This window comes from Capsicum annuum, chromosome 3, assembly GCF_002878395.1.
Source record: "Capsicum annuum cultivar UCD-10X-F1 chromosome 3, UCD10Xv1.1, whole genome shotgun sequence".
Classification (NCBI taxonomy): Eukaryota; Viridiplantae; Streptophyta; class Magnoliopsida; order Solanales; family Solanaceae; genus Capsicum; species Capsicum annuum.
In genome coordinates this window covers 16,900,011-16,924,891 of record NC_061113.1, presented here as the reverse complement: position 1 = coordinate 16,924,891, position 24,881 = coordinate 16,900,011, and the positions used below count along the sequence as shown (strand labels likewise).

General features: G+C 32.8%; 1 pseudogene; it reads left to right on the top strand.

Moving 5' to 3' along the window:
• LOC124896588 overlaps window positions 1-11,042 on the top strand; it is a 48,624-nt pseudogene extending 37,582 nt beyond the window's left edge.
• Window positions 11,043-24,881: the final 13,839 nt, after the last annotated feature.

The window sequence follows — 24,881 nt, the reverse complement described above, 5'->3', positions numbered from 1 at the left end:
TAATTCTCATTATTTCATACTTTCAAGAAGTGATGTTTCTCAGAAGTTTCAGATTATCCTAGAAAATAAAGACTTTTAATATAGGAAAATAGATTTTGCTAGAGAATCTCCCGTGTAACAGAATTTGCGGCTTGCGATGGCAGTGCAAGTAGCAGGTAGTGAAAGAAAAAAACTTTGTGAAATTCATTATAAATGAATTTTATTTTTCTTGAATTAATTGGAAATTAGAAATTAATTAGTGTATAATAATATATAAGGATGATTTGCACCGACAATCGACAATGATGATACAAGCTGTGAACAATGGAAGGGAAAAGTTTTGTGAAATTCATTGCGAATGACCTCTTTTTCTTAAATCAATTAGAAATTAGAAATTAATTACTGCATAAAAATATAAGGAACAAGAAAAATTAAGAATAAACAAAAGGAGATGAAAAAATAAAAAAAATCAAAATTTCAATTACTTTGGATGTGCTGCTGACATGACAATGTCGTGACTCATGTGTAATGCACTTCAAATTGTAAGATTGAGATTATTGTTTTTAGGTGGTATTCATTCTCCTTCATTTTATATTTACATATTCATATTCACCATCATCATTATCATCTTCGTTTCACTATCAAGATTTGATATCGAAGGAAGAAAAGAATAAAAAGGATCTGAGACCTCAACTTCATCAAAGAGAAAGTGTCTTCAAAATAAAACTTTGAAGTCTACTGATCAAATTGGGCCTATAAGATGGATCAGTGCAAGTAAAGGAATCCTCTCAACATTGGGTCAAGAAAGCAAGTCTGTGTTGCTGATACAATAATGACATAATGCATGTGTAATGCACTTCATATTGTAAAACTAATATTAGTCTCTAGGTGTTATCTGTTCTTCTTCATTTTATTTACAGATTCACATTCACCATCAACTCATCATCTTCTTTCCATTATCACTATTTGATACTAAAGGATAAAAGAAACAAAAAAGATCTGAGACCTCGACTTCATTGAAGAGAAAGTCTCATTCAAAATGAGACTTTGAAATCTGCTGATCAAATTGGGCCTACAAGGTGGGTTGGTGAAAGTAAAGAAATTCTATCAATATTGGGTCAAAAAAACAGTCTACATATAGGCCCAAACCACCAGAAATAAATTTTGTACATGTACATACATCACATATAGATAGTAAGAAAAAACACATAAAGTAGCATACTTAAGTATTAAATTACAAAAAATAGTAACACTTTTATCAAATTACATTTTGTAGCATATGTATTTGTATGTATTTATATTTTTGTAGCAACAGTTTGCAAAAATACAAAATACATATCGATCATACGGGCAGTAAAAATCATATGTATTTGTATTTTTGTAACAACAGTTTGTAAAAATATAAAATACAACTTGCTGTATTATGTAATTATGAAACTGTTGCTATAAAACTCATAATTAAGGGAATAAGTACGCTATTTTTGAATTTTGCCCATAATAGTATTCCTATGTAATATTCCTTCTTGAAGAAGAAGTTTAGGTGTAGAAAATCAACTGTACAATTGGTAGGCAAAAACAAAGCAAGTAACTTGCATAATGAGTTTCATGTTCACCTCAAAGCATATTTGATCCATCTAATAATAGAATCGTGCTACTCCAGCCCTTACCATCAAATATGTCAATTTTGCCAGTGGTGAAAGGGTGACACAATCCAACTGTTATGTGAAGAAATTTGAGGTTAATTTAAAGAAGAATACAATGATAATTAGTGAAAAAAATTCTAGAACTTCACGTGCAAGTCTTGTAATTTTTAAAGTTATATGACATTAGTTTTGTTGTTGTATAACAAATATCTTTTGGGCACTCATAAGGAATGCTTACTAAATGAGTCGGCCATTAGTTAATCTAACCCTAAGTTCTAACTTTGTCTATATAAATGCCATTATTGGTGTTGAAAGAAGAACTCTAAATCGTCTAAAGAACGGTTAGAATTGGTTATCTCTACATCACTGAAAGGTTTTTATGCTGCGGAATTAGGTAATTCATCCTGTCAAGTAAAGATTTCTAACGACAAGTGATTTTGAGTCGTGATTACTATAGATGATCCGTTTTTAGTGAGAAGAACAATTGTAAGTTTCCAAACTAGCATTTAATCATTATATTATATATTTACGATCGCTAATTGAAGTATGAGAGGTGCAGTTTAAAATCTTCTAAGGTAGTATAAAGGAAAAAAGGAAAGAAATTGAAATATTAAAAATTATAATTTATAAATCATAACAAATAAAGATTTACAAAATAAAAAAATCACGTGATTTGCACAATGAGATTTACGTTTACAAAAGTGCATTTAATTGATCGGAGTTGTGGCACCCTTTTACCATCAAAATTTAATTTCTTTCGCTGACAATAATTAAAGAGGTAGCTATCACATATTTATTGTCAAATTACTTTGTATTGAGCTAAAGAAGAAGAATGTTTAGCAGAAGCTTTGATATGTCACATGACTAAAATGTAAGAGTACACTTCTAAATATATCTACGATACTTATTGTTAACAGAGATTTCTTAAGATTGTAATTTAAGTTGTTTATATATTATATGGTTGTTTTACTGTTTTGTGTTGTTTTAGCCAATCATGACACGTATGACGCACAAATAATGCTCACATGCAAATTTATATTTAGTTGATATATTATACATGATAAGTCTATTACTCATTTCTTTATTTCACATTGTCAAAAGTTAACTAAAAAATATTATTTCATGACTCGATTATCTCAATTTTGGAAAAAATCTACGTAAAAGATATTTTATCAATTTTAATGGTCGATGATAGTGTATTCATTTTCATCTTTAGACACACAAATTCTTGAACTTAATTGAATTATAAGAGCAAACAAAATGTAAGAAGGTAAATTGCATGAGAAAACTTATTTCATACTTATAATAATGAGAGGTGGACAAAATATTCATTGAAATAGTCAAAATACAAGCAAGTTTAACACAAATAGAGGTAGAAAAACATATAAAATTTCTTTTGAACTTATCCGCTAAACTTCTTTAACATTGCAATCTTGCTTGCAATTATTTGTCCTTTATTTTTGTTTGAAGAAGAAAAAATACTACCTGAAAATGCTGACGTGACCCAAAAAAAAGAGAATAAAAATAAGGGTTATTTTTTCAAAAAGGTGGGACTATATTGATTTGTATAGTATACCTTGCCCCCTCTCCTCGTCCCGCTTTTCAGCCACTACTACCTTGGCTCTATATCCTCGAACCCCCACGCTCTTTCTATTTCAACCCTCAACCCCCCATCTCCCCCCTCCCCCCACACACCTGCACGCCATTTCTCCTTCTCCGAACCCCACAATATACACGAAGTATACTTATCTATCAATTTCTCATCAAACGCAAATACACAATGTATGAAAATGAAATTCTACCGGACAATCGCCACTATAATAAAATTGATGACCGACATTGGGTGGTGCAAGCGGCGAGTAGTGAAAGAGAAAAAAATTGTGAAATTTATTGCAAATGATCGCAATTTTTCTTGAATTGATTAAGAATTAGGAGTTAATTAGTATATAAAAGTATAAGGATGAGTTACACCGGCAATTGATAATGACGGTGTAAACAATGAGTAGTGAATGAAAAAAGCTTTGTAAAATTGATTGCAAATGACCTTTATTTTTCTTGAGCTAATAAGGAATCAGGAATCAATTAGTGTATAAAATATAAGAAAAAGAAAAAATTGTGAACAAACAAAGAGTAATGAAAAAATAAAAGAATAAATTAAAATTTAGATAATTCTTGATGTTGTTTTGACGTGGTGCTGATGTGATGCTGACGTGCCAGCGACATAATACATGTGTAATGCACTTCACATCATGAAACTAATACCATAATCTTAAGGTGATATATCTTTTTCTTTCAAATAAAAATAGGGGATAAGTAAACGTCCATAAAATTATAATGTATAAGTAATTTATATTTTAATAATTCAATTCAAATCATCCTTAAATTTTTTTAAAAATGAGCCACATTCATCCTTCTATTATTCATTGCTCTAAAACGAATAACCACATGACGTGTGTGTAATGAGATTTGCAATGAGATTCCTATTTTGATAGTACATTTAGGGGAAGCTACAGTACCCTACGCTTCTTCGGCGAACCCAGCAACTTTTACATAAATTCTATATTTATATTACTAAATTCTGATATATATATATATATAATTACAATATAAAGTGAACCCACTGATATAAAACTCTTGCTTGGATCAGTTGTAGATGGGCCACTATTAAAGCCTCTTTGTCCTCAGGGGTTCGAATCCCACCAACAACATATATATTTATTAATTTATCCTTTTTATTGCTGATGAAAAAGTAGTACAAATTAACTTGCAAATTTAACAATTTTTGGTTGACTTAAAAGGAAAAATACTTAAAGAAAATTTGAAATTTCCAAGTGTTGAAGGGCAAGAACTGTTCACTCCTAAAAATATTGCGTGCATCTAGGCCTAGGGTATAATTTAAGTTGTGTATATACTTTAGAAATAATTTTTCCATTACGATATGTACAACAAAAAGTAGTGTTGAGATGAAAACTTGTGATTGGTTTATACTTTTGTTATTTTTATTTATTTACTTCACGTTGTTAGCAAGGTAATTTTAAAAGTAATTATCTCGTGACTCGCTTGTTAAAGTCTAAAAGTATCTAAAAATCCATAAACTTCAAATTTTCAATCTGCCGTTACATAGAATTATCTGATATATGTACAAAATAATTGAGTTGCTTACTTCACGTTGTTAGCAAGGTAATTTTAAAAGTAATTATCTCTGACTCGCTTGTTAAAATCTAGATATCTTTGCGAATTCATAAACTTCAAATTTTGATTTTGCCTTTACATAGAATTATCCGACATATGTACAAAAGAATTGAGTTGCTTACTTCACGTTGTTAGCAAGGTAATTTTAAAAGTAATTATCTCGTGACTCACTTGTTAAAATCTAGATATCTCTACGAATCCATAAACTTCAAATTTTGATTTTACCTTTACATAGAATTATTCAACATATATACAAATAATTGAGTTACACGCAAGTTGCCGGTACACAACCCTAAAAGAAAAAAAAAAAAAAAGAAACAAGAAAATTAAGCCCATTGTATAGTATAGGTTCTTCACTGAAGGTGGTGGTATCATTCATGGTGTTAAAGCAATGGAAGAAATAGTTCACGAGTCTAGGTCTTTGCATAGAATTTTATTCTTGGGAAAAGGCTCAAATATGTCACTAAACTATCAGAAATGACTCATTTATACCATCAGTTAAAAGTTGAGCTCATTCATGCCATCATCGTTACAAAATCAGCTCATCTATGCCATTACTTTTTAATGGTGGTTTTCAAAAATAACTTTGTCACGTGACCTTTTATTAGAGGTCCACGTCATTAATTAAAATAAGTAAAAAGGCTCAAATATGCCATTGAACTATCATAAATGACTCATTTATGCCACCAGTTAAAAGTTCGGCTCATTTATGTCATCACCATTATAAAATCAACCCACTCATTTCATTACTTTTTAGTGATGGGTTTTTAAAAATAGCTTTGCCACGAGGTCTTTTATTAGAAGTTCACGCCATTAATTAAAAGAAATCAATATTAATTTCAAAATATCTTAAATTAGTTAATATCGAGATTATTTATTCCAGCATTTATACCATAATGATGGGAGAAGTTATCCCATATACATGGCGGGATAATTGGAACAGCAAACTTCTTTTAAGCCGTTATTTGAAAATGATTTTTCAACAATGTATGCTCCACTAATTCGTGATGGGAGAAGTTATTCCATATACATGGCGGAATAATTGGGATAACAAACTTCTTTTAAGTCGTTATTTGAAAATAATTTTTCAATAATGTATACTCCCCTAATTCGTGATGGTAGAATGGAGAAGTTATATTGGTACGCCTCTTTCTTTTTCTTGCTTGCCCTAATTGTTCATTAGCTTATTTTCTTGCAACTTCGGAGTATATATTGGAGTTACTGGAATTAAAACTAATCAGTTACTGTATGATAGAATTTTTGAGGTTTCTGTTAAGCGTAACATTTATAATGATTTAAAATGAACTAGAAATAGGCAAAGGATATACATTAATCACTATTTTTTTTTATTAGAAAAATAGTTGTTATTGTAGGAAAAAAATACTTTAATGGGTATGGGTCGGGTTATATTAAATGAATTGGTTGTTTTTAATGGGTCTAAGATATTTTGAAATTAATATTGGTTTATTTTAATTAATATCACGGACCTCTAATAAAAGGTCACATGGCAAAACTATTTTTGAAAACCCACCATTAAAAAGTAATGACATGGGTGAGCTGATTTTATAACGACGATGACATAAATGAGCTGAACTTTTAACTGATGAAATAAATGAGTCATTTCTGATAGTTCAGTGATATATTTGAGTCTTTTTCCTTATTTTAATTAATGAGGTAGACCTTTAATAAATGGCCACGTGGCAAAGCTGTTTTTGAAAACCATCGTTAAAAATTAATGGCATGGATGAGCCGATTTTATAACGGCGATGGCATGAATGAGCTAAACTTTTAACTGATGGCATAAATGAGTCATTTCTGATAGTTCAATGACATATTTGAGCCACGAGGTGAAATTTTGCATGGTTCAACAATTTTTCTTTTTTTCATTTTTGTCCCTTTTTTTTCTCTAAATTTCAAATCAATATGCAAATACCCAATTTTCAGCTTGAAATTTTTCATATTATTCAAGAATTAAAAGGTTACTTCTCACTAAAAGAAATTTGTTATCTGTCAAAGTTCTTTTGTTTTACAACGACAACAATCCAATGTAGGAAACGAGTGTAGTCTGTGTAGGGTAGAGCGTACATAGACTTTTTCCTACCTTGGAAGGCTGTTTCGGATAAGATTCTTTTTATGGGGGCAAATGAGGATAATTTTGTGGATTTTAATGGGGATTTTGTGTTTTTTTTCCTCCTGAAAACTGATTAATTCATGTTTCATATTTTGTTCAGTTTGCAAAAAGTGCATAACAAGGAAGATAACAGAAGAGAAATTGAAATTTTGTCCAGAATGCAATTTGGGTCTAGGTGCTGCTCCCTTGCAGAAAATCAGGTATATTCTTCACTTTATATGTGATACAGTTACTATTCTATTTGAAAAAGAAAAAAAAAAGTTACTTCCATTTAATGTGAAACTGTTACAATAATTTATTCTTTGACTTTAATCTTTAAAAAAAAATAAAATTGAATCGTTTCCTCTTTTGACTACTTCGTTTCATCCAACTACTAAGCAGAACTTTACTTCCATCCCAGTACTGACAGATTTAGCATGGGTTACAGAACCATCATGTGCAAGGGATTAGAGACATTATATCAGCTAAAAGAAGAGAATTAATTGAGAGTGGACTCCTCAAAAATAAACCGAAAAAAATAGAACCCAAAAAGTTAGCTTATGAGGACATGGATATTAGGAAAAAAGCTTAAATATAGCACTAAACTATTAGAAATGACTCATTTATGTCATCCGTTAAAAGTTGGACTCATTCATGCTATCGCCGTAACAAAATTGGCCCATGCATGCCATTACTTTTAACAGCCGATTTTTAGAAAACAATTTTGCCACGTGGCAGCTTATTAGAGGTCCACATCATTTTTAATTTTTTTTTTTATCCATTAAAAAGAATTCATCCAACTTTTTGATCCATTAAAAATTAGTTTGATCTATGACGATTAGGTTAATAGCAGAGTCAAAATTTTCATTAAAAGATTTTAAAATAACATACAAATATATATGAAGAAATCAATGAACATATATATATATATATATATATATATATATATATATATATATATATATATATAAAATATACATTAATTTATTTTATACTCCCACACAAATATATACTCCCATGTTATCTAACTTATCAAAAATATATTGGATTTACTTTTGTTTTTATAGACTATATTATACAAATTCCATGTCATCTTCATTTTATTCTTTCTTCTTAGATATTTTATTTCATTAAAGAGAAAAGAACAATAAAATTTTGGAATTAATCAATTCATTGAATTAAGTATATAATAAAATGATAAAGACTATACATACATAATACTTGTGAGTTGTAACTTGCATGCATGGCTTATATATTGTTTTTATTCAATTTTCAATTAGGATTGGACCACTTAAAATTAATTATATAAGGATATAAAACTATGACGTCTCACCAATTTTTATGTAACTATATCATTAAATTAAATTGTAATTTAAGAAAAACATAATTGTAATTTAGACAAATATTCTACCTCCAATGATTAATGTTGATTGTCAAATAATTATCTTAATATATGATTGTGTCAAAACATTAAACGACATATTAAAAAAGATGAAAGGGAGCAGTATAATGAGTGTTTGAGAGAGCAATGTCCCACGTGAAAAGTAAAAAAGAAATGAAATTATTTATAAAATGTTGGATATTTAAGGTCTCTTGAAAAGAATGTCAATTTGGTTCAAAGCGAATGATATCATACAATATTAAAAGTATTTTATGAAGATTAATTAGCACAATAATTGATATCAACGTCACTGTACTGAAATTTTTGCAGGATGGTATGAGGATGATAGAGTGACGGCATGAGACGTATTATCTTATTGTCTTTACTTGTTTATGGATCAATTTACTATATTTAACCACAATTTTAAGCCGCATACAACCAAAACAAAAGTTGATGAGCTTGGTAACTATAAATACTCGGATGATATGAGGCGATACACAAATAATCTCAAAATTAACTCATTAACAGTAATTAATCAAGTAAAACTGATTTAAAAGGGAGATGATCATATTATTGATCCGTATTGTGAATAGAGTCACACGTGAAAGCTAGAAAAGGAAAAAAAAAATATTGATATGGAACAATATACAAATAATCTCAAATTTTAAAAGCATAGATTAAACTAATTTTTAATGGATCAAAAAGTTGGGTGGATTCTTTTTAATGCATCAAAAAAAAAAATTTTAATTTAAAAAAAAAATTAAAAAAATGTTGTGGACCTCTAATATGCCGCCACGTGGCAAAGCTGTTTTTTAAAAATCGGCTGTTAAAAGTAATGGCATGGATGAGCCAGTTTTGTAATGGCGATAACATGAATGAGCCATTTCTAATAATTCAGTAGCATATTTGAGCCTTTTCCTTGATATTAATAGTAGTGCCAATATGCTCATTGATAGTCCACCAAATCCTCCTCCTCCCCTGGCTGTTGCTACAAGTTCAAGGAGAAAGGAGAAATCAATTTCTTCCATAGTAAATACTACACCACCGATCATGATCTTGCTCCGATTCAGCATGTTGTTGTTGGAAGAAGAGGAAGACGAAGAGGGTCGCGAAATAATAATACTAATGCTAATGCTGCTGCTCGTTTTCAAGATTCATCCAAATTTAACTATGTTGTTGATCTGAATAAGGGAGATCCGCAGGCAGGAAGTTCAACCATTCCTCTTCTTTCGGGCAAAGCAACTCAACATAAACAACAGGTATGCACTTGATGAAACCTCCTTTATTTTTTTAGTTGTGACGATTCATATAGATGACTCATAACTTATTTGAGACTGAGGCGCACATAGTAGTTGTTGTTGTTGTATGAAGAATATCATTCTTTTTGAGACAAACTGAAATGAAAAATGCAATTGTAATTGATATAATCCAGATAAATGGAGATCAGTCTGGAAGTTCAAGCAGTACTCCTCTTCTTTCAGGCAAAGCTACTCAACATAAACAACAGGTACTTAATTGAAATCCATTTTATGTTTTAATTAGTCATATGTTAGTGTTAAGTAATTTCTTGTCTAGTCCTTCATATTTTGATTGATCCCCTAATAGTACTTTCAATTTTCAACTGTTAATGTTCAACATGTACCTCTGAGAAGTGCACCTTTGCCAATAATTACTCAAGGAGCTAGAAAGTAATTGACATGGTTGGAATCTGAGACTAATAGATCCAGGTTATATTCTGTGAATTCAACTGAAATCATTATTTTAAACTCGAACAACGTATATTGGAACTTGAATTTGTCGCAAAGTGGAACTTGACATGATAGACATTAAGTTCGAATTATTTTGTTGACTGTTGGACAAAGATCAAAAGAGAGTCAATTGAAAACTCTTAATAGCGAAAAGTTACACTATATATGTAGATATATTAGTCTTTTACATATATACTATACAACTATATATGTAGATATATTAGTCTTTTATATATATACTATACATTGAATTTCTTGACTTCTTCGTGTATTTTATTCTAAATAATTTGAATTTCTTTAGTGAATAAGTATACTAACTCTTGTGATCACTTGTTGAAGGTTGAGAGTTCTGCCTATGCTGCTGAATCCTCAAAGAATGATAGAATCTCAAAGAACAACAGAAGTGTTAAACCATTGGATGGGATGAATGACCTATGGGAACCATTGCACAAATTGGTGACAAAAGGTGTCACTTTAGACTTGAATTCCAGCAAATCCAAGTCTAAAGAGCCTGTTCCAAAATTCACCACTCCAATACCAATCAATCTTGACGATGATGAAGATGAGAACGGTGATGATGATGAAGAAGACAAGGAGTATGTTCCTACTCGCAAAATTAAGGAACACAAAATGGACAAACAAAATGCTGTTCAAAAACCAAATGTCATTGTTCCACCACTATCACCAACACCACCAACACCAGTACCAACACCAACACCGGCACCAACACCATCAAGTAGTACTAATGACAAAGGGAAAGGAAAAAAAGGACGCCGTGGCAGAAAAAAAAAAAAGAAACAAATAATCCTATTCCTCCTCCTCCTCCTCCGTCTCCTCCTCGTGCTGATGCTGATGAATCAAGTATTAATGTGCCACAAGTTCAAGTAACTAATGAGGCAGCAGAAGCTACAAGCAGTGGTAGTACTAGAGTACTGAATGACAGAGTCCATCCCATTTGGTTCACTTTGGTTGCATCTGATAATCAGTGAGTTTAATTCTATACCTTTCAACTTTATGTATTACCGTTTTGTGTATTTCGATCTATGTGACGGTATTTGGCTAGATATGTGTCACACCCCTTTGTTTGTACTCCAAATGATTCATTTTTAAGGTTCGAAAGGTTTTTTTATTATTAAAGTGACAAAATAAAGATAATTTGTTTCGAAAAGGATTATTTTCATTCAAAACTCAGAGTCGCCACTTGGCATAATTTGGTGTACCAAGTCATCTTTGGAAAATCCTTTTCAAAATGATTTGACTCTTTGAAACTGGTTTGCGAACAGAGATTCCGACTAAGGAATTCTGTTGACCGAGGAGAAGGTGTTAGGCATCCCTCGATCCCGTCGTTTGACCACGGTCGCTTGGTGGAGCATATCGGCTAATTTGACATTATGAATGTATAAACCACACAAAGACATAAAACAAGCGATGAACACATCAAACAACAATCCAAAAATATAGTGTCCAATCCGAATTATACAGTCCCAAAGATATGAAAATACGAAAATATAAATCCTATTCTAGACTAATCCTAAACTATGCTCCAATGCTTACCCGATGCCTCGGGCCTTCATCACAAACATTTTCCGCCAACATAATACGTCGGGGCATTCTCCGGTGAATAAATACAATGTGTCTCGGATCATTCCCCGCCTAAATGAATACATTTTCCATATACGAGAAAAACAAACCATTCCACAAACATTTCAAACACTCAAACAATCCATAAGTTCTAAATTTTCCTACCCAAGCCTACTATTTGCCTACTCTTTTGATGGTCTTATCACGATACTACCAAGTTTGATAACATTAACATTCATTTCAAATCCAATAACAATCGATGAATCAAAACACTACAATAGTCACTTTATCGCCTTTCAATTCCCGTCTTCCCCAAGTTAAAATTTATCCCAAACGAATTCAAATCCTTTAATTAATCTATTCAAATGAAATCAATCAATTAACATCAACCACCATCCATAATCCAAACATATAGTCAAATCACATGAAACAATGTTCACACGCCATGAATTTACCACACCAAATATCAATAATTAAGCTCAATTGAGAAGGGATAAGAAATGGACCTTAATGACTTTCAATGTATTACTCGGTTAAGCGAGCCAGAATCTGCGCCGGAAACCTTGAGTCGGAGTCCGAAAATCTCCGAACTAAACTCGCAAACCTCGACCCAAACTCCATTTTCCCCAAAACTTGACACACAGGTATGAACAACGTAACTGAGATGACTTGTTGGTCACCAATGATCAATGAATTTTTGATTGTTTATTCATTGTTCGACAATAACAAATGTAGAATCGTGACTTTGGTATTTGTTTTGATGATGGAGATGGGATCCCGATCCACTGGATTTAACAAATTTGATGCGACGGTGGTGGGTTACTTTGTCCAACAAAAAATCGACTGGAATAGACCAGATTCCAACTAAATTTTGTGCAGAAATTAGGAAGAACGAGAGGATTTAGAGAATTTCAGAATGGAGCAGACCTAGACGATGATCTTGACGTCGATTCCGGTGAGATTTCATTGGAATTCAAAGTGAAACGATCGAATAACGAATGGAAAACTAATTCCGGCGAGCTAAGTCATCGGAACAGTGACCAATGACATGAAAGCCCCCTTTCTCTCTCTCGCAGCTCTCTCCCTCTCTCACAACCCTCTCTCTTCTCTTTTCACTTGATTTTCTGTCCTCAACCTCTGTGTGCATGTATATGTCAGTTGGTGTATATGTTATGGCATGGAAATTAGGGGATATCACTGTGGGTGTGTTCTTGTGGGAATTTTCATGGTGTCACGGTGAGTATGAAGAAGAATGATTTTGGTCCTGATGAATGTGTTCTGCTTTCTATGAAAAATCCAAATTGGCACCCCTTCCTGGTGTATATATTATATCCTAGTCGAACCCCTTTAAAATGGAATTCTCTTTTGTTCCCTTTTTGAGTTGGTTCAAAAAGTGAATAAAATGTGAGAGGTAGTGGGATATAGTAGTAGGAGTAGGGGTAGGGTGTGGGTTGAGGGGTAAGGTGTCCTCATTTAATTGGAGAGGTGGTTAGGATAGTTAAAACAAGATAAAATTTTGTTAGAGAGTTTGTTATTTTTGTATTTTTGTGGGTATGATTATATAATTGAGGGTACACGGTAGAATAAGGTAAAATGAGTAAAAGTGATCGGGGAGGGACAAAATTAGGTGTCTACAATATGGAATTTTAAAAAAAGAACTCTTTTTTCCTTGTGATTGGTGTTTCAACAAATGTTCTTCACTGTTACCACAAATTCCTACCCGCTTCATAAATGTTGATAGTAATAATGGAGATGTTCATCGCAGTAACAAAGAACGAGAAAATGAGAAGTTCATCTCACACAAGAAAATGGAGTAGGCCAAATCAAATAAAAGGATTGGGCCCATATTAGACCAGTCATCAGTACCAACAAACACAAGTCCAAATATTTAGCTTAGACTTGAAAGTTCTTTTATTTTAGCTTAGAAGAGAAGTTTCTTCTTTTATTTTTATTTTCATTATTTAGCTTAGAAGAGAAGATTTTTTAGCTTGTATAAATAATCATGATTGGCAAGAAATAAAAACAGAAGAAAAATTCTCAAATACTGTCTCTTGTTCTCTACATGGTATCAGAGATTCTTTGAAGATCCTCTCTTCGAAGCCTTCTTTTCCCTACCATGGAATCATAAGTTCTTAGTCACCTTCTGCCCCTACTTTATCAAAAGTATTGGATCAAAGCAGCCTTTATTTCCTTCATCCATCTGATTCACCAGGGGTTTCTTTGGTGAACTCCATTTTTGAAGAAAAAGGTTTTGGGGGATGGAGAAGATCCATTCTCATTGCTCTCTTAACTAAAAATAAGCTGGGATTTATTTATGGAAGCTGTAAGGCTCCAGCCCCTAACAATCAAGATCTGCAATCATGGATCCGGTACAATGACATAGTTACCAGTTGGTTGTTGAATTCACTTTCTAGAGACATTGCTGACAATGTGCTCTATTCCAAAATAGCTGAAGCACTATGGAGGGATCTCTTAGGACAGATTTGGCCAATCTAATGGGGCCAAATTGTATCAACTGTAAAAGAAAATGAGTGAGATGTCCTAGGGAACACATGATATTGCAGCATACTACACAAAAGTCAAGGGGTTATGGGATGAGTTAGATACCTTGAACACTAAAAACACCTGCTCTTGTGAGTATGACTGCGGTGGTAAGATGAGAATGAGTAAAGCACAACAAGATGAGAGGCTCATACAATTCCTTATGGGATTGAATGAAGCTTATGGGGCTGTGAGGAGCAACATCTTAATGATTTCTCCTCTACCTTACCTTCTGTGAGTCTTGCTTACTCTCTCCTCAATCAGGGTGAAAAATAAAGGGAGATTACTATCTACTCCAGCCCTGTGGGGGATCACTCTTCATATTTGGTTGCTGACAGTAATGCATCTCCTTAGTACTCTCAAAATAATCTGAGGAATGATACTCCTGAATATAGATCCAAGAAGATTAACACATCTTTGACATGTTCTTACTGCAAGAAGGTTGGACACACAGTTGATAAATGCTAAAGGATCGTTAGCTTTCCTAATGATTTCAAGTTCACCAGAACTAAAAGAATGCAAAACACTGTAAAGAGCAATACTGTTATTCCCACTGATTTACCTGGTTATTCTAGTTCTTTACCAAATTGTGCAAGACAGGTTGTTGGGAACCAGTTCACCAGTGATCAAGTTTCTCAATTGGTAAATCTATTAAATCAGGCCAAGATCTCTCAACCAAATGTTTCACTTGCTGATTCTGCAGCTATAGCTGTTTGTGCTAGTAATGGTTCAGTCTCCTATTTGCTACTCTTAAACTCTAACCCCTGGCTTTTATATTTAGGGGCGAGTCAGCATATGTGTTTTGATGCAACAAACTTCACTACTCTCACACCCCTTAATCAAATGATCAACATTACTTTACCTAATTCTTTTAGGGTAAAAGTGACTCATTCAGGAACTGTTGCTCTATTTCCTGATCTCATTATTCACAATGTACTTTTTATGCCTACATTCATGCTCAATCTCCTATTAGTGCACAAGTTATTCACACAATTAGATTGTTTAATCATGTTTTCTTCTACCAAATATGTCTTGCAGGCCCCTTCAGTGAAGAGGCCTCTGGTTCTTCGTGAAGCACAAAATGGACTCTATTATTTTTTTTCCTTTGAATCTCCAATCTAAGAGTCCTGTCAAGGAAGATATAGTTTTCTTTTCTAGTTCTAGCTTTTCCAGTTGTAGTTCCTTATCTAATTCAGTTTCAAGTAGTAATATCTCTGGTATGTAAGACTAGGGCATTTGCCCATTTCATTAATGAACAATCTAAGTTCCTTTAATTTCAAATGTGATTCCAATTTTATTTGTGATGTTTGTCATCTTGCCAGGCAAACTAAATTGCCCTTTCCACTTAGTCACATTAAAACTAAATCACCTTTTGAATTAATTCACATTGATACATGGGGTCCCTATAAAAATTTAACCTACAATGGTTACAGATACTTTCTCACCATAGTAGATAATTTTAGCAAAACTACTTGTACTTATCTCTTGAGAACTAAGGCTAATGCTTTTTCTATGCTAAAACAGTTTCTATCCATGGTTCAAAGACAGTTTAATAGCAAAGTGAAAATCATCAGGTCTGATAATGCTTTAGAATTGGGAAGGGAACTGTTACCTCTGAATTTCTGCTTTCTCAAGGAATTCTTCATCAAACATCATGCATTTCTACTCCTCAATAGAATGGCATAGTGGAGAGAAAGCACAGGTATCTTTTAGAAACTTCTAGGGCTTTGTTGTTTCAGTCTAACCTGCCTATTTCTTATTGGGGTGATTGTGTTCTTACGTCTACTTTTTTAATCAATAGATACCCCTCCAGAGTCTTAAATGGTAAGACCCCTCATGAAGTTTTGTTTGGTTATCCTCCTAAATATCAATTTCTCAAGGCTTTTGGTTGTCTATGCTATGTTTCTACTTTAACTCCAAATAGATCAAAATTTCTACCTAGAGCTACTGCCTGTATGTTTTTGGGATATCCATCGGGACAAAAGGGATATAAGTTATTATCCTTACTAGACAGGAAAACATTTGTTTCAATAGATGTTTACTTCCATGAAACAGTTTTCCCTTTCAGGAGGACTTCAGGCTCTGCTCCAATTTTCTCTCATTCACATCCTACCTCTACAAATTTATATACCATTCCTTCTGGCCCTAATTTAACACCTATCTCCATAACTACATAAGATCTTTCATCTCTTTCTCCTCTTTCTAACATTAATTCTGATCCTACCTCCTTTATCCCTGACCCTATTATTTCTTTACCTGAACCTACTCCTCCTCTTGAACCCAGAAAATCATCCAAAAACCATAAGCAACCTGCTTATTTAGATGACTATTACCATAACAATGTGTTTCTCACTTATCTTACCAGTTCTTGCTTCACTTCACCTATCAGTCCCTTGGTTTTTCCCTTCACTGTACTTTCTTCTACAAATCAACTTATAGCGAATTCTATCTCTTCTGTCACTGAGCCCACTACCTATGCACAATTTGCAATGCACCCAGGTTGGCAAACAACTATGAATGATGAAATTGAGGCCTTGATATCTAATCAAACTCGGGATATTGTGGAGCTACCTAAAGGCAACAGGTCTCTACCCTGCAAATAGGTGTACAAAGTGAAACATAGGTCTGATGGTAGTATTGATAGACTCAAAGCAAGACTAGTAGTTGAGGTGATATTCAAAGGGCTGGTATTGACTTTACTGAAACATTTTCACCAGTCCAAAATGAAAACTATAAGGTGTCTTTTGGCTATTGATGCAAAAAGAAAATGCCCTCTTTTTTAGCTAGATGTCAGTAATGTATTTCTTCATGGAGACCTTGATGAAGAAGTCTATATGAAGTTTCTAGCAGGCATGGATTGTCCTAGTCCTAATCTTGTTTTTCGTCTCAAGAAATCACTCTACGGGTTAAGGAAAGCATCACGACAATGGTTTGCTAGACTATCAACAACTCTTCACTTCAAAGGTTTTCACTCATCACTTAATGATTACTCACTGTTTTACAAGAAATCCGAGGATCTTATTACTATCATTGCTGTATATGTCGACAATATAATCATCACTGGAAGTGATTTCTCTACTATCACACGGTTGAAGGAATTTCTCAATGCAGAATTTAAAATAAAAGATCTGGGACACTTACACTATTTTTTGGGACTTGAAGTTTTCATTGAAGACAATGGGTTGATTGTTACTCAAAGAAAATTCACTCTTGGGCTGCTTGGTGAGTTTGATTGTGCTCATTTTTCTGTAGTCTCTTCTCCATTGGATCCATCAGTTAAGCTCTCATCTAGCTCCAAAAAAATCATTACTGACCCTACTGTTTATCATTGCCTAATTGGAAACCTCAACTACTTTACACATACTCAGCCTGATCTTTCTTATACTATCCAATATCTCTCCCAGTATATGCAACAACCCCGTCTTCCCCATTTCAATACTGCTCTTCGAGTTTTTCGCTATCTACGGTCCGACCCAGGTCAAGATTTGTTCTCTACTAGTGACCCTTCATTTTCCCTCCTTGGTTTTTGCAACACCGATTGGGGTTCTTGTGTAGATTCTCGACGTTCAGTCAGCAGGTTCTATATTACCCTTGGTGGATCTCCCATCTCTTGGGAAGTCCAAGAAACAATCGTCCATTTCTTTATCCTCTGCTGAGGCAGAATATCGCTCTATGAGGTGTGTGGTTACCGAACTCACTTGGCTGAATCGACTCCTTCATGACTTAGGTGTCCCTCCATCTCTTCCCATTACTATTCACTCCAACAGCCAAGCGGCAATCAATATATCCAAAACCCCCATCTTCCATGAACGCACCAAACACGTCGAACTTGACTATCATTTTGTTCGACAACAATTTCTCACCGGATTAATCTTATTTTCTTTTGTTCCTGCAGCCTCTCAACTCACTGACCTTTTCACCAAACCCTTGTCTGGGCCTTTACGTCACTCTTTAATTGGCAAGTTGGGACTCATTTCACTCCCCTCCAACTTGAGGGGGGGTGTTGACAGTAAAAATAGAGATGTTCATTGCAGTAACAAAGAACGAGAAAATGAGAAGTTCATCTCACACAAGGAAATGGAGCAGGCCAAAGCAAATAAAAAGATTGGGCCCATATTAGACTGGTCATCAGTACCAACAAAACACAAGTCCAAATATTTAGCTTAGACTAGAAAGTTGTTTTATTTTAGCTTAACTATGAAGTTTCTTCTTTTATTTTTATTTTCATTGGTTAGCTTAGAAGAGAAGATTCTTTAGCTTGTATAAATAAACATGATTGTCAAGAAATAAAAACAGAAGAAAAATTCCCAAATACTGTCTCTTGTTCTCTACAATAAAGATCAAGTAAGTCTTTTTATTACAAATATATCCTGTCTATATATTCTTGAAGTTCCAGATAGTTGTACCAATTCTAGATGAGGGATAACACTTTGAACATATCTTACCACTATATGAAATGTTTAGTGGCTTGATCATTCAATATTATAACTATAGTACTATTTCTTGAAGTATTATTCGTTGTTTGGTTGGAAAGTGAACATATTATACATCTTTTTCTTGTTAAATAGGAATGTGAACATGCCATCTTCCTACATAATGAAGTACCTTGCGAAAAAATTGAATCTCCAGAGCGAGGACGAGGTAACTAAATACTTATCGTCATTCAAAATTAGCTTGATTACTTTCTACGTGACGCCTGATTATTTTGATCTTAATAATTTGACATGCGGGTTGAAGTTCGCTTGTTAGGAATGCTGATTCTTCCTAATTTGTCACTACATCATCTAGAAGACCTATGGTTACATGCAACACCTACTGCTGAAAAAACAGTAAAAGTTAGAGCTTCTGCTGAAGAATTTGTGATGGCTTTGAAATATGGTCGTAGCCCAAATTAATTAGGCCTCAGTCTAATTGACCATTATTAAGAATTAATGTACTATATTTCAGTTTCTCCTTTTTCTTAAATATTCATATTTACAAGGAGAATTTGTTTTTTGTAAACTTGGATGCTTTTGAGTTTCTTATTTTGTACCCTATATGTTTTTTTTTCACGAATTGTGTGTTTTGCCCGCAAGGCATGGTTAAGTAGTTGGGAGGAGGATTTGTCATGTGGGAGACTAAGGACCACATACATCATCCGTCTTCCGCTCAACCACATGCAATTTTCATATCATGTGTAATTTGCGAACTATTGCACAATTTTCATATCAAAGGGCAGAGCTTGTGGCAGTGAGGTTTCCAGGCGGGTTCCATAAAAAGAAAATAAAGTCAAAACTCAGTATACAAATCTCTTAAGATTTGTTAAGTTGCATTTTTGTAAGATATTAACAGCTAGGGGTATTCATGGTCTGGTTTGACTCGATTTTTGGTTGAAACCACATCAAACAAGCAAAGTTTTTTTCTTTTGATATTCAAGCCAAGTCAAACCATTATAGTATAAATTCTAGGATAAAGGACAGAAACGGCACTTCAAATTAAACTATTTTCACGAAAATGGCCATGGAATTTATATTCCACTTTCTAGCCATTTCAATTTGCTGGCTTGTTCTATACCATTTCTGCACACCTTCTATACAATTTTTATACATATCTTATACATATAAATATTCTATACGAAAATTATACAGTTTCGATACACAATTTATACAATAATTGTACTTTTTTTTTTTTACATATTTTATACAACAATTATATAATTTTTATACACTTTCTATATATTTTTTATATATATTTTTTTATACATATACATATTTGATAGAACTATACAATTTCTATACATATACTATATAACAATTATATTGTTTTTATATACTTATATTTAATTATTATTTGTAAACAATAAAAAAAGCAAAATATTTTTCAGTTAAAAAATTTAGAGCAAAAAAATAATTGATATTTTTAAAATGGCCAAATGACCAAAGTTGAAAACTATATTAGTATTGTATATGGAATGTATCTGAACTACATGGGCCAAAATGACCCAAATTAGGAAATGACTATAAAGTGAAAATAATATACTGGACTGGCCACTTTTTGATAAAATCTCAAACTTGGGTTATTTGTTTTAAAAAGTGTTACACAGTGTCCTTTTCTCATTTCTTTACTTTCACCAGCCCATCTTGTAAGCCCAATTTGATCAGCAAATTTCAAAGTTTGATTTTGGATGAGACTTTCTCTTTGATGGAGTCGAGGTCTCAAATCCTCTTTGTTTCTCTCTTTCTTTAATATCAAATAGTGACAATGGAAAACAGATGATGAGAGATGGTGAATGTGAATCTATAAATAAAATGAAAAAGAATAGATAACACCTAAAGACTATAATATCAGTTTTACAATGTGAAGTGTATTAGACATGCATCATGTCATTGTCACATCAGCAACACAGACTTGTTTTCTTGACCCAATGTTGAGAGGATTCCTTTACTTGAACCAGCCCATCTTATAGGCCCAATTTGATCAGTAGACTTCAAAGTTTCATTTTGAAGAGACTTTCTCTTTGATAAAGTCAATTTTGTTCTTCTCGAGTTTAGTAACATCTATATTTTTCAACAAGAACTTCAAACACATGTACACATTATCATATAAATAATCAAATGAAGTTTACACTCTGTATTTATAATTTTAACCTTTTAACAATAAGTTCAACCCAACTTATGAAGACCAACAAAATGAAGTTCAAACTATTTTTTGGAAAATAGTAAAATCAAATGTTAAGAACTTCAACACAAGTTCAACCAACTTATGAACTGGCAAAATAAAGTTTCAAGAACTTCAAACACAAGTTCAAACAGTTGAAGAACTATCAATATGAAGTTCAAACTATTTTCTACAAAATTAGTAAAATCATTTTTAAGAAAAAAAGATGAAACAGAAAGATTCAAGTCCACCGAATTCACGATGTGTCCTTAAGAAAATATTTTTCTTAAGTATCCGAGGTTACGAAATATATCCTCTCAGGATAAAATGAATCACTTTGACAGAATAGCGGTATCTCAAATTTTGTCGATCTACGAACGCACTCAATGGTAGCAAATCACACTTGAATTTTTTCAAGAAAGAGGAGTATTTTTTTCTTCAAAATTTCATGTCACTACCTTAGTAAAAAATCAAATATTTATAGTCATCAAGGTGTTTCTTCATAAATATAAGCAATGGTTAGAATAGTGCACCACTTCATAAAGGTGCAACTCTTCGAAAAAGTTACAACCCTTTGGAAAGGTCATAATTATCCAATCCGAAAAAGTTCCTATACAATTGCATCCTTTCTCTTGGTGTCTTTTAAAAAAATACTTATTCATTTTCTATTCATACCTCTTAAAAATGAAACAATCCCCCACATGAATGGAGAATGGCTATTTTTTAAAACAATTACAGACAAGTGTGTGATTTACAAGCAAAGACTAGTTGCATCTGGATAAGCGGATTTTCCTTTAAACTTTTCATAGTGAACTTGTATCGGATACACTCGGTCAATCGGTAGATTTGATATCCTTGAATCATTGAACTTTAATTACACCTAGACAACAAAAGTCACTCAACCTGTCTTTTATCATTTATGATTCTCATAATTTTGTTCGTTTCAGCCATGAACACATCGCAGTTTCATGAGAGCATAGATAATAGACCTTTAATAACATTCTTCTTGAAGTGGCTTTCACTTCACTCTCACATAGGTGATTCCTAAACATTTAATCCTATAGATCAAGTTATTTGGTCAAACCTACCAAACTTAGAAACCATTAAAAAGTTTCAAACCCTAAGCCTTATCCTTATTCTCTGAACATTGTATTCATCATGACAATGTGTTGAGTATATTGACAATTTTGAACCATCAGTCATACCTTTGTTTGATCTCCTTGAACCTAGTTCTTGGGGTCTCCAGTCTTCTAGGTAGAGTTACAGCCATGCTGACTTGTCCTAGGCCTTAAACCCATTTCCTTCGATGATCTCTCAACTCCCTCTCTAGATAGGCCTTTTTTGTAAGTGGATCCAACATATTATCCTTTGACTTCACATACTCAACAATGATAATTTCATTAGAGAGTAGTTCTCTAACGGTATTATGTATTCATCATATATGACAAGATTTACCGTTGTACATCATTATCCCTTCCCTACCTATCGTGACTTGACTATCACAGTTTATACATATTGGTGCCAAAGGTTTGGGCCAATAAGGAAAATCTTCTAAGAAATTTTAGAGTCATTCAGCTTCTTCACCAGCTTTATCTAACACGATAAATTCAGATTTCATTATAGAGCGGGAAATACATGTCTGTTTGGATGATTTTCAAGAGACTGCTCCTCCACCTAAAGTAAATACATATCCACTCATAGTTTTGACTTCATTCAATTCGGTGATTCAATTTGCATCACTATATCCTTTAATTACCCCTGATATTTATTATAAGGAAAAATATTGTTTTGAGTATGTTTTAGATACCCAAAAACTCTTTTCATTACCATCCAATGAGTTTAATTGAGATTACTCGTGTACCTACTAAATTTACTAATAGCATATGCTATATCTGATCACGTACAATTCATGATATACATCAAACTTTTCAACACTTTGTGTAGTCCAACTATGAGTCACTTTTACCTTTATTCCTTTGACGTGTTAGGCTTACATCTAATGGAGTCTTAGCAATACCAAAATCCAAATACTTGAACTTATCAAGTACTTTTTCAATGTAATGAGACTATGATAACACCAACCCTTGTAGTGTTTTATGGATTTTTATCCCTAAGATCATATCTGTAACTCCAAGGTCTTTCATATCAAATTTGCTCTCAAACATTCATTTCGTAGCATTTATGTCAGAAATGTCTCTACTGATGATCAACATATCATTCACATACAAATAAATAATGACTTTGTGATTTGGAGTGTCTTTAATGTAACACATTTATCACACTCGTTTATCTTAAAGCCATTTGCCAACATGATTTGGTTAAACTTTATATGCCACTATTTGTGTGCTTGTTTTAGTCCATAAAGTGCCTTAAAATTTTGTACACTTTCTTTTCTTTACCAGGAACCACAAAACCATCGGTTTGCTCCATTTAAATTTTTTCCTCCAATTCTTCATTTAGGAATGTTATTTTCACATCCATTTGATGTATTTCAAGACCATATACCGCCGCTAAGGCAACTAACATCCGAATTGACGTTATTCTTGATACACGCAAGTATGTATCAAAATAATCAAGGCCTTATTTTTATCTAAAGTCATTCACTATAAATCTTGACTTGTATTTGTCAATAGTACCATCAGCTTTCATTTTCTTTATGAAGATCCATTTAGAACCTAAAGGTTTATTTTTTGGAGGAAGATCAACCAACTTCCAAGTATGGTTGCTCAAGATTGAAACAATGTCATTATTGAATGCCTCTTTACAAAAGGAAGCATCCGAAGACGACATTACTTCTTTAAATATTTGAGGCTCATTTTCAAAAAGAAATGTTACAAAATCTCATCCAAAGGACATTGACGTTCTTTGAGGTGTACTACGCCTTTTGTTCTCATCACTAAGTACATTCTCGTTTGGTTCATCTCGAGGTCATTTAGACCTTCCACTAGACTTCTTATGTCCAGTTTTATACGGATAAATATGTTCAAAGAACTAAATATTATCTAATTCGATTATCGTATTTTCATTGATATCCAGATGTTTAGATTTATGAACCAAAAAATAGGATTTACTTCTTATAGCTTATCCAATAAACATGAAGTTAATAGTATTAGGTCCTATTTTTACCCTTTTTACGTATAGGAACTTGAACTCTCGCTAGACACCCCCACGCTTTGAAATATTTCAAGTTGAGTTTCCTTTCTTTCTATTTTTCACATGGAATTGACTGTGTCTTTCTATGGGGCACTCTATCAATTATTCGATTAGCTGTCAGGATAGGTTTCCCCCACAAGTTTTGCGGTAGATCCGACCTTCTGAGTAAGGCATTTACTATTTCTTTTAATGTTCGATTTTTCCTTTTCGCAATCTCATTTGATTGAGGTGAATAAGGGAATTAGTTTGATGGAAATTTCTATTTTGTATACATATATTCGCAAAAAGAGATTCATATTCTCCACCCCTATCACTTCTTATCCTTTTGATATTTTTATCCAACTGATTTTTAACTTCTGTTTTATATTGCCTAAATGCATCTATTGACTCATCCTTGCCATTTAGCAAATAAACATAACAATATCTAGTGCAATCAGCAATAAAAATTATAAAATACTTTTTCTCACCACGAGATGGTGGTGAGTTTATATCACAAATGTTTGTATGGATTACGTTTAATGGATTGGAATTGCTTTTTACATACTTATACAGATTCTTAGTATACTTTGATTCCACACATATTTGACACTTTACTTTATTATACTCAAAGTTAGACAAAAATTCTAAGTGAATCATTTATTACAAAGTTTTGTAATTGACATATCCTAAACATTCACGCCACAATTCATTTGACTTAAGCAAGTAAGAAGAAGCCTCAATTTTCTTTATTTTAATAGCCATTACATCAAGTTTGAAAAGGACATCATTGAGCTAGCCCTTTCCTACATATATTTTATTCTTGCTTATTACAACTTTATCCGAAATAAACACATACTTAAACTCAATTTTAATGAGAAGTGTTGTCCACACTAAGTTTTTCCTAGTAGTAGGAACATGAAGAACATTGTTGAGAGTCA